Source organism: Pelodiscus sinensis, chromosome 3 (assembly GCF_049634645.1).
Source record: "Pelodiscus sinensis isolate JC-2024 chromosome 3, ASM4963464v1, whole genome shotgun sequence".
Lineage (NCBI taxonomy): Eukaryota > Metazoa > Chordata > Testudines > Trionychidae > Pelodiscus > Pelodiscus sinensis.
In genome coordinates this window covers 69,348,659-69,366,000 of record NC_134713.1, presented here as the reverse complement: position 1 = coordinate 69,366,000, position 17,342 = coordinate 69,348,659, and the positions used below count along the sequence as shown (strand labels likewise).

The 17,342-nt window shown below is 38.9% G+C and overlaps 1 long non-coding RNA gene across 1 annotated transcript in view; it reads right to left on the bottom strand.

The window, feature by feature from the left end:
• Nucleotides 1-15,146, bottom strand: part of LOC142827605 (uncharacterized) — a 44,923-nt gene extending 29,777 nt beyond the window's left edge. Inside the window, exons 1-2 of the long non-coding RNA XR_012902294.1 lie at nt 15,070-15,146; nt 7,662-7,723 (exon numbers count right to left, since the gene is read on the bottom strand). This is a non-coding gene — a long non-coding RNA (uncharacterized LOC142827605). The remainder of the gene's footprint in view (nt 1-7,661; nt 7,724-15,069) is intronic.
• Nucleotides 15,147-17,342: the final 2,196 nt, after the last annotated feature.

Genomic DNA, 17,342 nt, shown 5'->3' with positions numbered 1-17,342 from the left:
GAAATTGAATTTTTTTCATCTTTAATGTGAAAATGTTCCAAGCACAATAATATACAATTGAATGTCCCTTCAAAATCTCTATTTGTTTTCCCATTAATCTTGTTTAATTTGTGGTTTCTCTATTTAGCTCTTCTATAAGAAGTGTTGGATGGTTAATACTTCTCTTCTGAAAAAAAAATTACAACATAATTAACATGTACCAAAAGAAGAAATGGATTTGGAAAAAACAGAAATGTTTTGGGAAGAATTTTTGCAATAAAACAGACAGACAGACGATTCTATGGGCAGAAGTCATTTTATTTATAAAGGCATTAATTCTTTCCTTGACTGTTTACTGAGCTTTACTGCTTTTAATGAGGCTCTCCCACACACATACATCCAAAAGCAGAATTTGATCCAGGTTTGTTTTTTTTTAAAGAGATTAAATTATCTTATATTTTTTCCTTTCTTTTAAAAGCCTACAAAAATCTCATACATTTTGGTATCTGTTTATAAAAATAGCTGAAAAATGCAGCATGCACAATCTGTGTGTGAATACTTTAAAAAAGCATAGTGAACTACAATAAGAGAATAGCTGATAAAGATAAAACAAAGACAAATACATTTAAATTAATATTTACATAGAAACATAGTAACAAGGAGTGTTTCCTCTGAAATCCCTACATAAAAAATCCAACATGGAAGCATTTGGTAATATAGAACGAAGAGGTAAGAGATGACGGATACATATCCTCCTATTTCACACATTCTTTAAAGAAGTATCCCAGGGATATAATCTTTGGGATGAAGACTATGGTTGCCTGCATTGCTCCTGCAGCACACTGGATCATTCTACTATAAAAAAATGTGTGCAGGAGACAGCTTCTTTGGGAACAGCCCAAGACTGTGGAATGAACTCCCACAGCAACTGAAAGCCTTCATGAACTTTACCACTTTCTGCTCTCAGAATTTCTTTGATCTTGCCTTCTCTAAAATCTATAGCACCATGAGAATATTATACAAGACATCCCCAACAAAACATTTCACCATACATACCTTTTGCTCTGGAGAGAGGATGAGAACGCAAATATGTGACAAATATTAGTCACATTGCTTAATGCACTACTGGAAAGTGCTTCGATACTGCAGTCATTTGTGAGGCATAAAAACTTAAACTAAAATAGTGCACTTTTCAGAAATAACCTTAACTACATGTCATATCTCAGAGTTATCCACACACTTAAAACCTTTTTTATTAGAGCTGGTCAGATAATTTTCTATTTTTTTCCCCATGGAAAATGCTAATTCATCAAACCAGAAAATCAATGTCAGAAAAGGACAGTTTGAACAACTTTCCCATTTTGAAAAAAGAATGAAAATATTTTTAAATTATTGAAAGGTCCAATTTTCAAATATTTCAAAATAAATTTTTTTTCACATCTTTCAAAATAAAAAATTCTGGATTTGGGCCAAAATGACTTTTTCTTTAGATATTAAAGTTAATTATAATAAAATGTAAAAATCAGATCTCTCTCTCTCGATCTCTCTCTCTCATATATATATCTCCCCAGGGGTAGGAAAAAAAACTGTTTCCTACCCAACTCTGTATCTTATATTCAGCTGCTTTGGCTCATGTACATTATGAATACTGGTTACAATCACCATTAGTCATACTCCTTACAGACCATCTCTCAGTTTACCTGCCTCTTAAAGATTCATAGATTTTTAAAGCCAGCTGGATCCATTATGGTTAGTCTGACCTACATAACAGGCCAAAGAGCCTTGCCCAGTGCTTTCCATATGAAGACCATAACTTCTGTTTGGGCTATGGCAGATTGTTCAGAAAGACACCACACCTTGATTTAAAGACTAAATGTTACATAGAATGGATCAGAAACATGACTCTTCCCATCCCAATGTTCCTCTGTGCTAAAGAGATACCTCACTGAAGACACAATCTAAAGACAAGGAGGTTAAGCACAGACTTAAGTGAAGGTGGAATTTGGCATTACACATCTTTATTAATGGTAATACTGTGAGATAGAAAAAAAACCTGGCCTTGCAGGCTTCCATTTCTTTTCTCCCTTCATTACTCTGGTCCAATACTTCTTTATTCTGACACTTCATCCTTACTTTAATATACATTTAGGAATAAGTTCTAGTTCCCTCAGGCTATGTTTAATGGCCATTCAGTTCAGACAACAGAATTGTGATTTGCAGCTTATTGTATGCAACTCCCAGTACCCTGTACGGACGTTGCTGGCTCTCACTTAAAAAGGTATCGAGTTCATCCTTAAACAGGACTGTGTTAACACAAAGTACCTTTTACTTTGCATCCACAGTGTTTGTTAAGGGGAACTGCAAAATAGCCTGTTAGTGCATGCTATCATCTGAAATGCGGGGGCAGAATAGCCAAGCCCTATGCTAACTAATCATCTCCTAAAATAAAACATAGAATAGGGGAAAGAATTCACTATCATATAAAATGACTGAAATAGTGTTATGTCAATATATGTATAAGACAAGCAAAATACTCTAATAAATCAATATCTTTGATTTTTTTCCATTTTCTACCAACATTTGAATCTTGCACAAAAGCAAAAATGAAGCCCAAGAAAGATATTTTATGAAGACCAATATTAGTTATAGAAATAAAAATGGTATGCTTCAAGTGGTAAAACTTATTCAGATTCTAGGGAAAATTCTAGTAAAACAATAATAAATGACTATAGTTTTATCATTTGGTAGAAGTATTAGAAGTATTTTTTTCTGCAAGTGATAAGTGCAACTACAGCAGCATCCATTTCAAAGAAATTACATTACTGATTCAGCTGTGATGGCTATGTGGGAATGACATTAGAGTAGTGCTATTGCTGCAATTTACCTTTTTAAATAATAGTTCATTATTTTCTCTGTGGATCCTTTTAAAAATCTCACATATGCTTTTAAGATATCATTTACCATTTACATACATACCACTTATGCTTCACTCTCCAGGCTCCTCAGTCTTTAAATACATTATTAATTTTTGAATATGTATGTGAATGGTCAAAAAGATCCTGCTTCTCCCCAGATCTATCGATCATGACATATAAGCAATACGCAATAAACAATCAAGGCCAGAATTCCAATAAATGCAATATTGGCAGAATAACCACACTGGATCAAACCAGAGTGGCTCTAGTTCACAGTCCTGCAACAGTTGTCAGTAGTCCAGAATTCTTTAGAAGTAGTGCATGTCACAGTCATAGATGTGGGATAATTTGCTCCCCACTTCAGTTCTCATCCTGATTTTAGAAGGTGGCTTCACCCCAAAGCATGAGGTTTTTATATCCTCTCCAAAATTAGGTAGCATTAAGTATTACAATCCTTTTTTTTTAAAAAAAGTTCTTATCTTCAATAACTTCCAGTGGCAATGAATTCCATAGTCTAATAATGTATTATTTGAAAACACTATTTCATATTATTAGCTTTGAATTTGTCAACTTTATTGGATTCGGATTTTTAATGCTAATTACTAGGTTCTATGAAAATCTGAAAGGACACAACATCCTCTATATCATTAGAGTGTTGGCTTGATCCAGAGAAGGGCCTCTTTTTCTAGTGAGATTTCACTCTTTTTCTCTTAGTTTGAAACACTTTGATGCTACATACAACCTACCAGAGAGGTCATGAACAGGCGTCAGAGGGTCACAGCCACACTACCCCTCCCATATTGCTAATTAGTAGGGGTATAAAAAGTAGAAAGCATGGAACTTCAAAGTGGCTTAGAGAGCTTCTGTTAATAGGCGTTTTGAGATATACTTCCTGCAACAGTAGAAGTCTGGACTCAGTGGCCCAGGTGAGCTATTCCAGTTCTATGTTCCAAATCTTCAGTATAAGATGAGTAGTCTGAATAAATCCTCTCTAACACAAATATAGTAAGTCAGCTTACTATATTTCTCCTGCAATTTTCGAGTCAGGTGGGATGAGGTAAGGGAGAAAAGAAAAAAAAACATGTGAGAAATAACTCATATTCCAAGTTGTCTCTAAATTGTTTCCCTGGAGGAAGAATTCTGAAGAAACTGCATCACTTCCATGCTGCTATTCCCTTGAGCATCTTTGAAAATATCAGTCTAAAAGTCATACAGCAAGCATGACCCTGAAAAATATTCCTCTGGCCCTTGTTTAGCAAGGTGCTACAAATATAAACACAGATAAAGACTCTGCTTCTAAAAGCCCATAGTTGAAGACTTAACAGCATGTAAAAGCACCATATATTCTCATATGCATATACTCATTTAAACATATTTAAGCACTTCAATGTAATTCTGCTAAAAGTGCATATTACTATTGCAAAATAAGTATGACAGCAAATTAAGCTAAGATTTTTCTTCATCCATACAGAATATACAAATGAAAAGCACATCTCATGTACAAACACACACATATAGTTACACATAAAAAAAGCTACATCTTAAATTCTCAACCTTCCTAAATTAAGATTTGTTTAATTATTTACTGGCCAATTCTGCCCTATAAATTCACAGTCCTCCTGGTGTTAACTGGGGAATACATAAATGACCAGCTGCTAGATGCTGTAATGCTGAACTTAGTTAGTAAACTAGTCACAGGCTACATTTCTTGGTTGGGGTTATAAAACTCAGATTATTTATCGATATCCTTTTCCTTCCTTCCTGTTGTTTTGCTCCCTTGAAACAATGCAATCAATTGGTACCTGCAATCTGTTTAATACACATCAAATACAATGCTTCCCTAGGTCACATCAGATTGGTAGGCATAAGTCAGTGCCCAAAAGAGAGCGGGGAGGCAGAACATGGCATGTGTAGTAAGAAAAGAATCAGATCTCTCCTCCTCCTCCGATCCCTCAGTTTATACTGACTGAGCTAGGAGTCTGGGTAATTTGCTGTTGCTCTCTATTTCTCCTCTTCTAATCTATTTAAACTCTGAGGGTGTAGCTACACTGCACCCTTAGCTTGAAATAAGCTATGCAATTTGAGCTACGCACATTGTGTAGCTTATTTTGAGTTAATTTCAAAAAAGTGTATTTTGTGATTTGGCGCTGTGTAGACAGCACCAAATTTTGAAATAAATCGCAATTCTGGAACATTCCTTAATCCTTGTGGAATGAAATTTACAGGGACATCAGAGAAGCAAGCCTGTTTATATTTTGAAGTAACAGGCTTGCTTAAAAGATGCAGAATAGCTATTTTGGGATACTGGAAGTATCCTGAAATAGCGCCTCAGGGTAGATGTACCCTGAGTGAACTTTTAAAGGGGCCGCTGCTTAGGCCAGAGCAGCTGATAAGGAGATCCATAAGGGGCCAGAGAATGGTCATAAGTGTTTTAGTCATGCTGGAATGGCATAACAAGTGGGATTCCACAGGGATTGCTCCTGTGTCCAATTTTACTCAACATCTCCATAACTTTAGATGACAGAGAGTACACTTATAACACTGAAGACAAAACCAAGCTTGGAGAGGTTTCAGGTGCTTTTACAGCATAGGATTAAAATTCAAAATGATCTGGACAAACTAGGGAAATAGGGAAATAGTAGGATGAAATTCAACAAACTTAGGAAGTAAGAATCAATTACACATATACAAAATGGGAGATGACTGACTTTGAAGTATTCCTTCCTAAAGACCCAGGAATTACAGGAGATCATAATATAATGGCACTGGCAATGTAACACTGTTTCAAACAAAGCAATGATATTCTGAGGTGCATTAGCAGGCATGTTGTGAGCAAACCTGAGAAGTAATATTTCCACTCTACTCCATGCTAATTAGGCCTCAGCTGAAATACTGTGTCCAGTTCTGGATACTACATTTCAAGAATTGGAGAAAAGTACAGAGGAGAACAACAAAAATTATTACAGTTCTAAAAAAACATGCGCTATGAGAAAGATTAAACTCAGTTTTTCCATTGAGACTGAAGAGGCGGCACCCAATGCATAACAACAGTTTTCAAATACATTCACATTTGTTACAAGGAAGAGTGAGAAAAAGTATTCTCGTCAACCTCTGAGGAGATAAGCAATGGACTTAAATTGAGACAAGGGAGGTCTAGGTTGGTTTTCTAACAGGGTATTTAAGCACTGGAACAAATTACCTAGGGAAGATAGTAAAATCTCACTGGAAGTTTTTGAGAAGTGATTGTCTGACCTGTTCTTAAAGATATTCTGCTTATTACAAAGTCCTGCAGAGTATAAGGGACTGGACTAGACCTCTTGAGGTCCCTTCCAGTGCTGCACTTTTATGATTCTATGGCTGGATCTGTAGACACCCTACTGTGGCTAGGTCATTCAGATGGGTCACAACTGAGTTTCAAGTGAAGTCATTTGTCCTTGGATATGGCAAAAAAGGAACATCATAGGTCATATTAGGTCTCATCTTCACTCAGTGGCTGACTTCATTCCTTAGCTTAATGTCCTCATTATTCTCTTTAGTGAAAAGCATCTTGGGGATTGTACCAGACTAAATTTAAGAGTTAGGATTCAGAGGGATGTGGAGTCAGTTCGGTAGTTATGTCTAAATAGGATCGGTCTGGTCAGAGATGCTTTAAGGCAAGTTAGGTGGGGAGCCATTAAGATAGACTATATGAACAGGGCTTAGAAGAGTGAGAATTATGGATACAGACGGACTGGTGACAGCACAGAGTCATCTGCTATGTCCTGAAGTTTTTAAGAGATGATGGAGTCCGTTTGACACCATTTCTTTCTTACTACTCCACAAAGATTTTGTTGATGTCAGTTAGTGTTTATTGGTTAACTATTTTATCAACTGTACATGGTTTTCACAGTAAGCTGGCTGAGAGCATGAAGGTGTGTCTGAGGACAAAAGTTCAGGTATTAAAGAAGCTCAGAGTCTCTCCAACACTGAACAATGTTTAAAAACTTTGCAATTTCTCAGAAAGAGTGACTCATGCACTCGAATTAGATGTCACCCTTAAGTAACTCCAATAAAGGACCTGGCATTTTGCCATATCAAAGCTCCAGCTCAGTTCAGACAGTAATGGAAAATTATTTTCAGAACTCCAAAATGTTAGAAACAATTTAAAATGCAGACTTGAATTAGGAAGGAATAAGAGAAGAGAATACCACATGCAAGGTCCAGAATCGGAAGTATCCTGAAAATTTCCACCTATGGAGTTACTACAAGGATAAGGTATTAAAAAGGAAATATGCCTAATACTTCACTCTAGCACCTTGGTGTCTGTTCATGAAGTCACACTGAAATCTTCTAGGAGTTCCGGTTATCCGATTGCTATGACAGAAGGGAATTAGATAAGAGGTAGACTAGGAGTTTCAAATGAAAAGGTAGAACAAAGTCTCCCAATCCTAATTCAGAAATGGTCCCAATATTTAAATTACTGCCTTCAAGGAGCCGCCCCATGGTTCAGAACAGTGAGGAAAAAAATTATGATCCGATGACAAGCATTTCCAAAGTGTATTGTTAAAAACCCGGGAAAAGATTAAATTTAATACAGAGATACAGACTGTTCTCTTACAACTGGAGAATAACTTACACTAGGATGAAACAGGCAATTCTCAAATTTTCAGATCAAGAAGGACAAAATTAGAAACATCATGTGGATGAACTTGCTTTGTTGTAGAACAAATTTAATGCCAATTCATGTTATAAGTACATCAGAAGTGATCTGATAAAAACAGTACTCACCTAATCATTCACCTCCGGTTGGATCCTTTGCAATCCAGCAGGATGTATCACTTACACATCATCTGCATTGAAGAAAACAAGCAAAGCAATGCAATTCACAGTATCCAGCATACACTTTATTTTTTGCCATTGCTTAGTAGAAGTTATGATCTTTCAGAAAGAGGAACACTAATATTCATCATTGATTTAAAAATGAAAATGTTCAAGGTCTTAGTGGGTTAAAAAACGGATATTAAAAATAACCACCTTCAGCAACATAATACATTCATTCCTTTGAAAAAGCTTTATATTATTTTATCAACTAGCATTCAAGCAATTAGATTGCATTTATTCAGGAACATTTAAAAGAAGTCAGAGAGAGATGATACATAAAGAATTTGCTTTGCCTTTCTAATTGAACATTTCTGTGCAGTTAACACTTTTCACTTCTCCTTGTCCACTGTAATCTTATTTATTGTGCTGCTGACACCTTCCATTATCCTTCCTCTGACTCACTATTTGAACTGAAATGGCACTACCATTTCTACATGGAAAAAGATAGTGTTTCTTGGCACCAGTGGCAACTTCATATGTTTTTATACACATGCATTAAAGAGTGAATCATCATTAATTATGCACTTCAAATTTTCATGGCAACAGCCTGAAAGTGACAAAACATTTGCTTTTGTCATAGTTCTATTAAGTGAACCCAAGTTGAGCTGTGGAGATGCATGACACTATTGTGTTTTTAATTTGCAGTGCAGGGTCAGGATCATGACAGTGATTTGATTTGATTTTGCACATTATTTTCTGCGATCATGGTAAATATGTTAATGAAATTGTTTGAACTAAACCATTTTTATTATTCCAACAAGATACATTTATTGCATATTAAGGAGAAACTTCTTGTTAACATTACTTAATCTACTAAAGGCTCAATTTAATAATGAAAAAAAAGCCACGCTGCTAGAAACTATCACTGCTTAAACCAGACTGAAGATTTTTTTTTTTTTTTTTTTTTTTAGAAAGGCTGCTTACAGCGAATTCAAAGTGTCAATCAGGACAAACAAATCACATGAACAGACTTTTAATGTGTAAATATTACTTCTAAGCATGGGAAATGCTTCCTGCCCACTGAGTAAAAGAAACAAAGATATGAATTCCCAAATGAAGAGACTCCCAGAGCTCTAGTTTCCTGGGGACAATGAGATCAAAGCAGAATAAGCACTATCTAGGCATGATTTTCCTGAAGATCATAGTTACCTTAGTAGTTGCTAACCCCATGAATTTAACTATTTACCCACTAATGACTGGCAATGAACATTAAGCACTAATTAACAAGGAATAGGCATATCCTTTAAAGGCACATGCTGTAAGCATGGATGGCATTGTTTTAGACAGGTGTACGCACAAAAATCCTGCAAACACAGTGGTCATGTTCAGATCAAATCTATACCAATAGGAGAATATTCTAATCTATCAACGACAGTGGTAGTGTTTGAATATCCTTCCAGACAGTCAAAGGTCTTCTTTTACCCTTTCAAGCTTATATCCTGATCCTGCAGCTCACCGTGCTCCCACAGAGCCCAAAATTAACTCAGGGGGCTTCAGACAGGTGCAATGCTGCCCATAATGAGTTGCAGGATCAGGGTCTTACTGAGTGCATTCTTACAATATCCACATTGCAATACAGTAAAACTTCAGTGGTCCGGCATCCAACGGTCCAGTACTCCTGATGGTCCGGCACCATCTGGAACCCAGAAGTGCTTCACAGAGTGGTGAGAGATTTTTTCTCTAGGGCTATGTCTGGACTGCAAGCCTCTTTTGAAAGATACTTTTGAAAGAGCCTCTTTTGAAAGAGAGCGTCTAGACTGCACGTTGAACTTTCGAAAAAGCGGCTTGCTTTTTCAAAAGAAAGCATCCAGTGAGTCTGGATGCTCTCTTTCGAAGAAGCCCTATTTACATTGAAGAACGCCTTCTTTCGAAAGAGGAACTTTCGAAAGAAGGCGTTCTTCCTTGTGAAATGAGGTTTACTGCCATCGAAAGAAAAGCCGCGTTCTTTCGATTTAATTTCGAAAGAACGCGGCTTGAGTCTGGACGCAGGGGAAGTTTTTTCGGAAAAAGGCTACTTTTCCCGAAAAAAACCCTGAGTCTGGACACAGCCTAGGTATTTCCTCCTGATCCTGCCTTATGTGACACGTTACAGTTTCCTAAATTACTTTTGTAATTAGATTTAAGGTAGATTTAGTATAGTAAAACTGTTTGTTTGGCTCCCCTTGTATAGTTACTCCCTGAAAATGCTACCTGGAAATAAACAATGTTCATAGTTAAGCTGGTTGTTTCTTTTTCTCTCCCTCTCTCTTCCCACAGACGTTGGGTGAGGGCGGGTGTAGTTTTGGGCTTCCTCATTCTCTTTGCAGCAACACTCCTTGTAACTAAAGATCTCTGTAGCACTCTAAATTCCTGCTTATTAAGGGCACATCTACACAGCAGGTCAAAAGTTGAATTAAGCTACACAACTTCAACTGCATCAATTGTCACCCAGCCTGGTGAACCTACATCTTGCAGAATAGCTCCATTGGAAGGAAACTGGAAGAAGGGAAAAGTAGAGCAGAGCTCCATCTGAGAACACAAGAAGCACTTTGACAGAATTATCGACCCTACTTCCCTCAGAAAAGTAACCCTAATAAATGAGCATATGCCAAAGTAATGGGCAAATCTGGTAACACATCTGATAAAGTAACTTGCTGAATTGGGGCCTAAGGAAGGATGAAGCAAATGTTCACCATCTTGTTCTTTATTCACCTGGTTTGCTAATGGTCTTTTGTGACTAAGATGAGATAAGGCATTTATAATATGTAATACTCCAAAAGAATATTATTCATGGTGCAGAAACAGCAGGGTGAAGTCCATGATTTGGGGAATAAAAGGCCGGGGAATAGATAACACTGTTGTGTGCCTCAGATTATGGGTGTCAAAGTGCACAACAGATGATAATGTAAGGAAGACAACATAAATATTAAATAATTTTCAGTGATTTTATGCAGGACTAAAATCTGACAAAATCAAATATATTTCACATTCTTTTCAATGTTGTCTTTAAGAGTAAATGAAGCACTCTAGATCATCTGAACTTTTACCTTGAAATCCTATTTCTAAGCACTGACAACAGGTATATGAAAATGTTTCCTCTCAATACAGGCGGTCCAGTCTTTAATAACCCTAGTGTTCTAAGCCGTAGAGGCTGTCCCATCTGTACAAGTATGTTTAAGAAATTTTGTATCTGCTGCATACTTTCTAGAATCTGCATTTCATATTTCTGTTGGGACTCAAGTTATTTTGAGACTAGAAATAGAATAATATATTAAAGTGCATAAGGCTTTCATAAAATGGTCAGATGCTAGTCCACGGTCTTTGGCACTGCATGATTTTTTTTCCGCTGAGCTAAAAAATTATACCTAGATTCTGTTTATAAAAATGTAATGCATTTTTTCTTTTTTCCCCAGCAATAGTAATTTTACTTTGATCTCATAGCAGCCAAACTATTAAATATAAGCATGCTTATAAGCAAGCTACAAGGCAGGCTATGTCTATGATTTCTAGTAGAAGGTCATAACCCAGATTTTTTTTTAATAACTATTACAATGAGGAACAGAGTATAGCCACAAAAGGAATAGTTATAATTTATGCCTGACTTACTTCAGCAGAATATAGTTTATTTATAAACTGCTTATGGCAAACTCTGTATGCCCCTGTTCTATGCATGTGCTGAACTGTCTTCTGGTAAATTATTTAAATTACACCTAGCAGTAATTCCTGAGGACTTTCATACTTCATTTTCTCTATTAATGTAACAGGGAAAAGCTGCTTTGCAAGGATTGCTCTAAATTCCCAGAGTGTGAGTTCCAAACTCTGTATGTGTTGCATTATGCCTGTCAAAAAACTTGTCTTCTCCTGAAATTTATTACTGAAGTCTCTCCACTAGAACTACTCATTGAAGCCTTACGGAAAGCTCATACATGATTTAAGAAGCTAACAGCACTGAAAGAAATAGGTCAGGTAAAAAAAAAAACCCTGAATTTAAGCTACCTTCACTTATTACTTATGCAAGATTATGCATAATTTAGCACACTGCTGAATATGCAAGGGCAGAATAATTGTTTACCAAAATATTTACTCTGTGTTTGTACCTGTGTTTTAGTGAGATAAGGTGATTTTTCAGCTCCTGCTAATCACTTTAGAATTAGAAAAGGATTAAATAAGTTTTTGATTGTGCTGATAACTGCATGTCATTACACATAAACAAAGGTCATGTTTAACAACCTCATTCAAAGAGGATACCTGGTACTCTATAAACATCATGCTTTCGGAGTGAAGTGAGCGTGCATGTGTGTGTGTATGGGGAGAGGGGGAGACCTTGTTAGCTAAGGTTTCTGCCCTTCCTTATCAGTTCAACTCTTACCAAATGCTGGAGTTTTAAGTGATACAGTAATGAAGAGTGTATCCAACTCTCCCAACTAAAGCTTCCTGTCATAAGTCAAAAACAAGTCAAAGGATTGGCAAACAGTTAAGATGAGGGAACAATTTCAGTGGAAGACAGGATCCTAGGGCAGCTATTTTCAAAAAGTGAAAGCATTCAGGAGAACATATCTCTTACTCTAGTCAGCAGAACTGTGTTTATCTTTTATGTCTCGTGTGTCAGAAAAGTCTTTGAAATGAAACCTGGCTAAAAAAAATGCTACTGCTAGCTATATACTTAAGAGGGTATATTATTCAGCAGTAATATACAGCATGAATACGGATAACTACAACAAAAGTGATAGCTTATTAAACACATTATTGAATTACTATTCATATGCAAATAGAGTGTGCAAATAGTCATATGAAAATTATTTTATGGATAATCTACATCACAAATCTAATAGTTTTGAAGTTAAGAAAACATTCTGTTAATCTAGTTCACACATGCAATGCCAAATAATGGCTCTCTACCTGTTTTATTAGCAGTACAGCCTTTATATTTCATAATAAGCAGGATTCTCTTTTCTCCCAAACTCAGGAGACTCCAGAGCAGAGACACAAGAACTGCACCCTAGATTCCCTAGTATGTTAAAGTGACAAACTTGCAGCTATTGGAAAACATCATGCTGCAAGGCTGGGCATGTGGCCTCACTATAGTTTTCATAAAGTACAATATCCACTGAAGAGAGGGCACAAGGATGTGCAATGAATTTCACAGCACAGTAAAGAAATGTGTTTCTGCTGACATCAGTAGTGTTGCCCTAGGGAGTAATTTGGACTACAATGTGTATGCTGGAATATTTATTTCTCCAGAATGACTTGGGATACAAGGCATGTCTGCATGCTCAACTGATTTCAGTTGATAGTTCTGTTAAAGCTTGGGGTAAACCATAATGCACAGCCAGGCAAGCAGTGTCAAATTAGTCATTGAGCCAACAGGACCTGTGCCCAAGGGCTCCAGCCAATTGGGAGGCCCTAGAAAAATGGACATCCACATACGGGATCTAGGGGTCATAGTGGACCACAAGTTGAATATGAGTCAACAGTGTGATGCTGTTGCAAAAAAAGCAAATATGATTCTAGGTTGTATCAACAGGTGTGTTGTAAGCAAAACTCGTGAAGTCATTCTGCCGCTCTACTCTGCACTAGTTAGGCCTCAGCTGGAGTACTGTGTCCAGTTCTGGGCGCCACATTTCAAGAAAGATGTGGAGAAATTGGAAAGGGTACAGAGAAGAGCAACAAGAATGATTAAAGGTCTAGAGAACATGACCTATGAAGCCAGGCTTCATGAACTGGGCTTGTTTAGTTTGGAAAAAAGAAGATTAAGGGGAGACATGATAGCGGTTTTCAAATATCTAAAAGGGTGTCACAAGGAGGAAGGAGAAAATTTGTTCCTCTTGGTTTCTGAGGACAGGACAAGGAGTAATGGGCTTAAAGTGCAGCAGGGGAGGTTTAGATTGGACATTAGGAAAAAATTCCTAACTGTCAGGGTGGTCAAATATTGGAATAAATTGCCAAGGGAGGTGGTGGAATCTCCCTCTCTGGAGATATTTAAGAACAGGTTAGATAGACATCTGTCAGGGATGGTGTAGGTGGAGCTTGGTCCTGCCTTGAGGGCGGGGGGCTGGACTCGATGACCTCTTGAGGTCCCTTCCAGTCCTATTATTCTATGATTCTATGATACCCTGGCAAGAGTTCTAAGTGAGGAGCCAGACAAGCCTCTATACTCCAACCTGTTTCTACAACATGTGCGCAGGGGCAAGCAGGCAAGAGACTGCAGGCAGAAGTGGGTAACAGCCCCTACTTATTCTGGCCCAGGCCTGCACATGGGGGTGGGGGGGCTGACAGAATTGCTGGGCCCAGGGGCAAGAGGGAACTGGCTTCACTCGCAGAAGGGGCAGGGCCTCAGATGGAAGGCATGGGGCTGGTGCCAGCCAGCCCTTACCACCACCTGTAGCGTACCACACTGTCCCCAGCCAGCCCTTAGCGCTACCCAGAAAGTGGCACCTGGGGTTCCAGCAGCAATTTAAAAAGCCCAGAGCTCCAGCAGCTGCCTTCAATCAATGGAGATACAGTAGGCAGCTAGCCAAATAAAAGGGTGGAGGCAAAGGACCTTATGTTTTTTTAATTACCACATTGCCTGGAAACCCAATTGAAAAAGAAGGACTTTTCCAGATTAAAATTCCATATACTAACAGATGTAGAAGCCAACTGAAACACCATAAAATGTCTGTGCCAAGGAGTTCTTATATATATATATATATATATATATATATATATATATATATATATATAAATGACAAGGATTTCTTTTGAACCTTCACCCAGTCCCTAAATCTGTTCATGTTATAGTCACAAGATATTCCCAAAAGTTGATGTATATAAACAGAGGAGACACATTACCATATTATCCTTGTATAACACCACAAATCCATATAGTGCAATTAGTCCAATTTGAAAAGTTCCTTTTTTCTTTATTTACCAAGAATAATATTTCATAATAATATACCTGAATTGGATTTGGATTAAGCTAAATTAGAAATTAGCTAAATTAGAGAACCAATATATTTTAGGATTCAAAACCAACAAAACAATTTGAGTCTCAAAACAACAGAAGCTTAGCTTTGGACCAAACTACATAGAAACCACCAGGGCAAAAGGCAAAATCTTAACCCACACTTCTTTGTGGGAATTCAGCAGAACTATCTACAGGTCTAAAATTAAATATGTGCAAAAGTAATTTCAGGTTTACTTATCTCATCACTGCACTGCAGTTCAATTGCAATAGTCTTTCAAACTACTGTGGTCACTTGCAGCCATTGAGTGGCCAAGAAATAGCATATGGAAAATGACAGGCTCAAAACCAAAATAAATATATAATTATCCAGCCTCAACATAAACCACTCACATAGTTTTCAACTCTATTTTCTGTAGGCAGTCTGTTCTAGCAATCTTTCTCTATGAAATATTTTTTTCTCACCCCCTTCTGACTCAGTGAGCACTTTTTTTTATAAACTTCTGATTAGGGGACAAGATTCACCTGCTCTTAATGAGCCTCCCTGATTTCCTTCAGCTTCAAAGAGCTGAGGAAAGAACTCCTGGCTACTTACCTTCTTTTTGGCAGTGGTTTTCACAGGTTATTCATAAACATAGGTAGAGATGAGGAGGAAGATTTGAGAGGAATAGTTTTCCTCTTCTCCAATTATTAGTTAGACTTGTTGAACTGGGCAGACTTTTCTTGAGTCACTGGAATTCTGCACAAGTGAAGCAAATGATCATATTGGGGGCTTTACAGATGTTCCCCTTTCTATGAGTACAAGAAAAATAAATTCCCACTTTTGGTCTTCCTGGTCATGCAATTTCCTGGTGTGGTGGCATATTTTCAATGGAGACTCATCTAACTGAGATGCTTTTGGGGGTTTCATCCATTCCACTCAGGAATTCTGTTTCCACCTGTTTGCTTCTGTGCTGCACAGCATTGGCTCATGATGTCAGCATCAAGTTCATTGCACAATAGCCTAGCCTTGGCTTCCACTAGCCTGATTGCTCCTTTGCGGATGACTCCAACAATCTTTCTTTTCTAAATCTCCCAGAAACCATCTCACCGGATACTTACTGACATTAATAAGTTTGCTCTTTCAAAGAAAGAGCACGCACCAGCCTTTTATTTCAACTGAGAATTTCACCATTCAATAAAATACACAGAACTGAGGGTATGTCTACACTACAAAGTTAGTTCGAGCTAATGGACGTTAGTTCGAACTAACTTTCATAGGCGCTACACTAGCGCTCCCTTAGTTCGAATTTAATTCGAACTAACGGAGCGCTTAGTTCGAACTAGGTAATCCTCATTCCACGAGGATTAAGCCTAGTTCGAATTTACTAGTTCAAATTAAGGGCTGTGTAGCCCCTTAATTCGAACTAGTGGGAGGCTAGCCCTCCCCAGGTTTCCCTGGTGGCCACTCTGGCCAACACCAGGGAAACTCTACTGCCTCCCTCCCGGCCCCGGACCAGGACCCCTTAAAGGGGCACAGGCTGGCTACAGTGCCCATGCCAGGTGCAAACCTGCCAGCACCCAGGCAGCAGACCCTGCACCTGGCACGGATTGAGCCACCCACCCGATGCCCCCCAGCCCTCCCCCTCTTCCCAGGACCAGGCTGGCGGCTCCCGGGAGCTTGCCCGGGACCGCAAGAGGCGGGCACCCGCCTGGGCTAGTGCAGCCATCGTGGACCTTGTCCACGATCTCCGCACTAGGCACAGGAAAGTGAGACCCCCGACCCTGAGCCCTGAGCTTACAATGGCCGTCCTGGGTCAGACCAAAGGTCCATCTAGCCCAGTAGCCTGTCTGCCGACAGCGGCCAACCCTAGGGACCCTGGAGGGGATGGACCGAAGACAGTGACCAAGCCATTTGTCTCGTGCCATCCCTCTCCAGCCTTCCACAAACCTTGGGCAGGGACACCACTCCTACCCCCGGCTAATACCACTCCATGGACCCAACCTCCATGACTTGATCTCACTTCCCTTTAAACTTTGTTTTAGTTCTAGCCTTCACAGCCTCCTGCAGCAAGGAGTTCCACAGGTTGACTCTTTGCTTTGTGAAGAAAAACTTTCTGTTACTAGTTTGAAGCCTGCTACCCATTCCTTTCCTTTGGTGTCCTCTAGTCCTTCTTTATGGGAACTAATGAAGAACTTTTCTGTATGCACCCTCTCCACCCAACTTCTGCGTTTAGAGACCTCTATCCTGTCCCCCCTCCGTCTCCTCTTTTCTAAGCTGAAAAGTCCCAGTCTCTTTAGCCTCTCTTCATATGGGACCTGTTCCCAACCCCTGATCATTTTAGTTGCCCTCCCCTCTCCCACCCTCTCTCTTCCCCTCTCCCACCTCCTTTTCCCAGTCTCCCCCAGTTTTGTTCAATAAAGACAGATTCCATTTTTGAACACAATTGTCCTTTATTTTGTACATCAAGAAGAGGGGCTAGGGAAGGGTAAGTGGAAGGAGGTGAGGGAGGAATGGGGTACGTGCCCCCGATGGGGAGGACTGGGCTGGCTCTGCGGGCTTCTGGGGGTGGAAGCTCTCCTGCAGCCCCCCAATTGCTCCCTCTCCCCAGATGGCAGCCTGTGGCAAGTGCAGCCAGTCTGATGGCCGAGTGGTGTGATGTGCCCAGTGTGGGTACTCCGGGCAT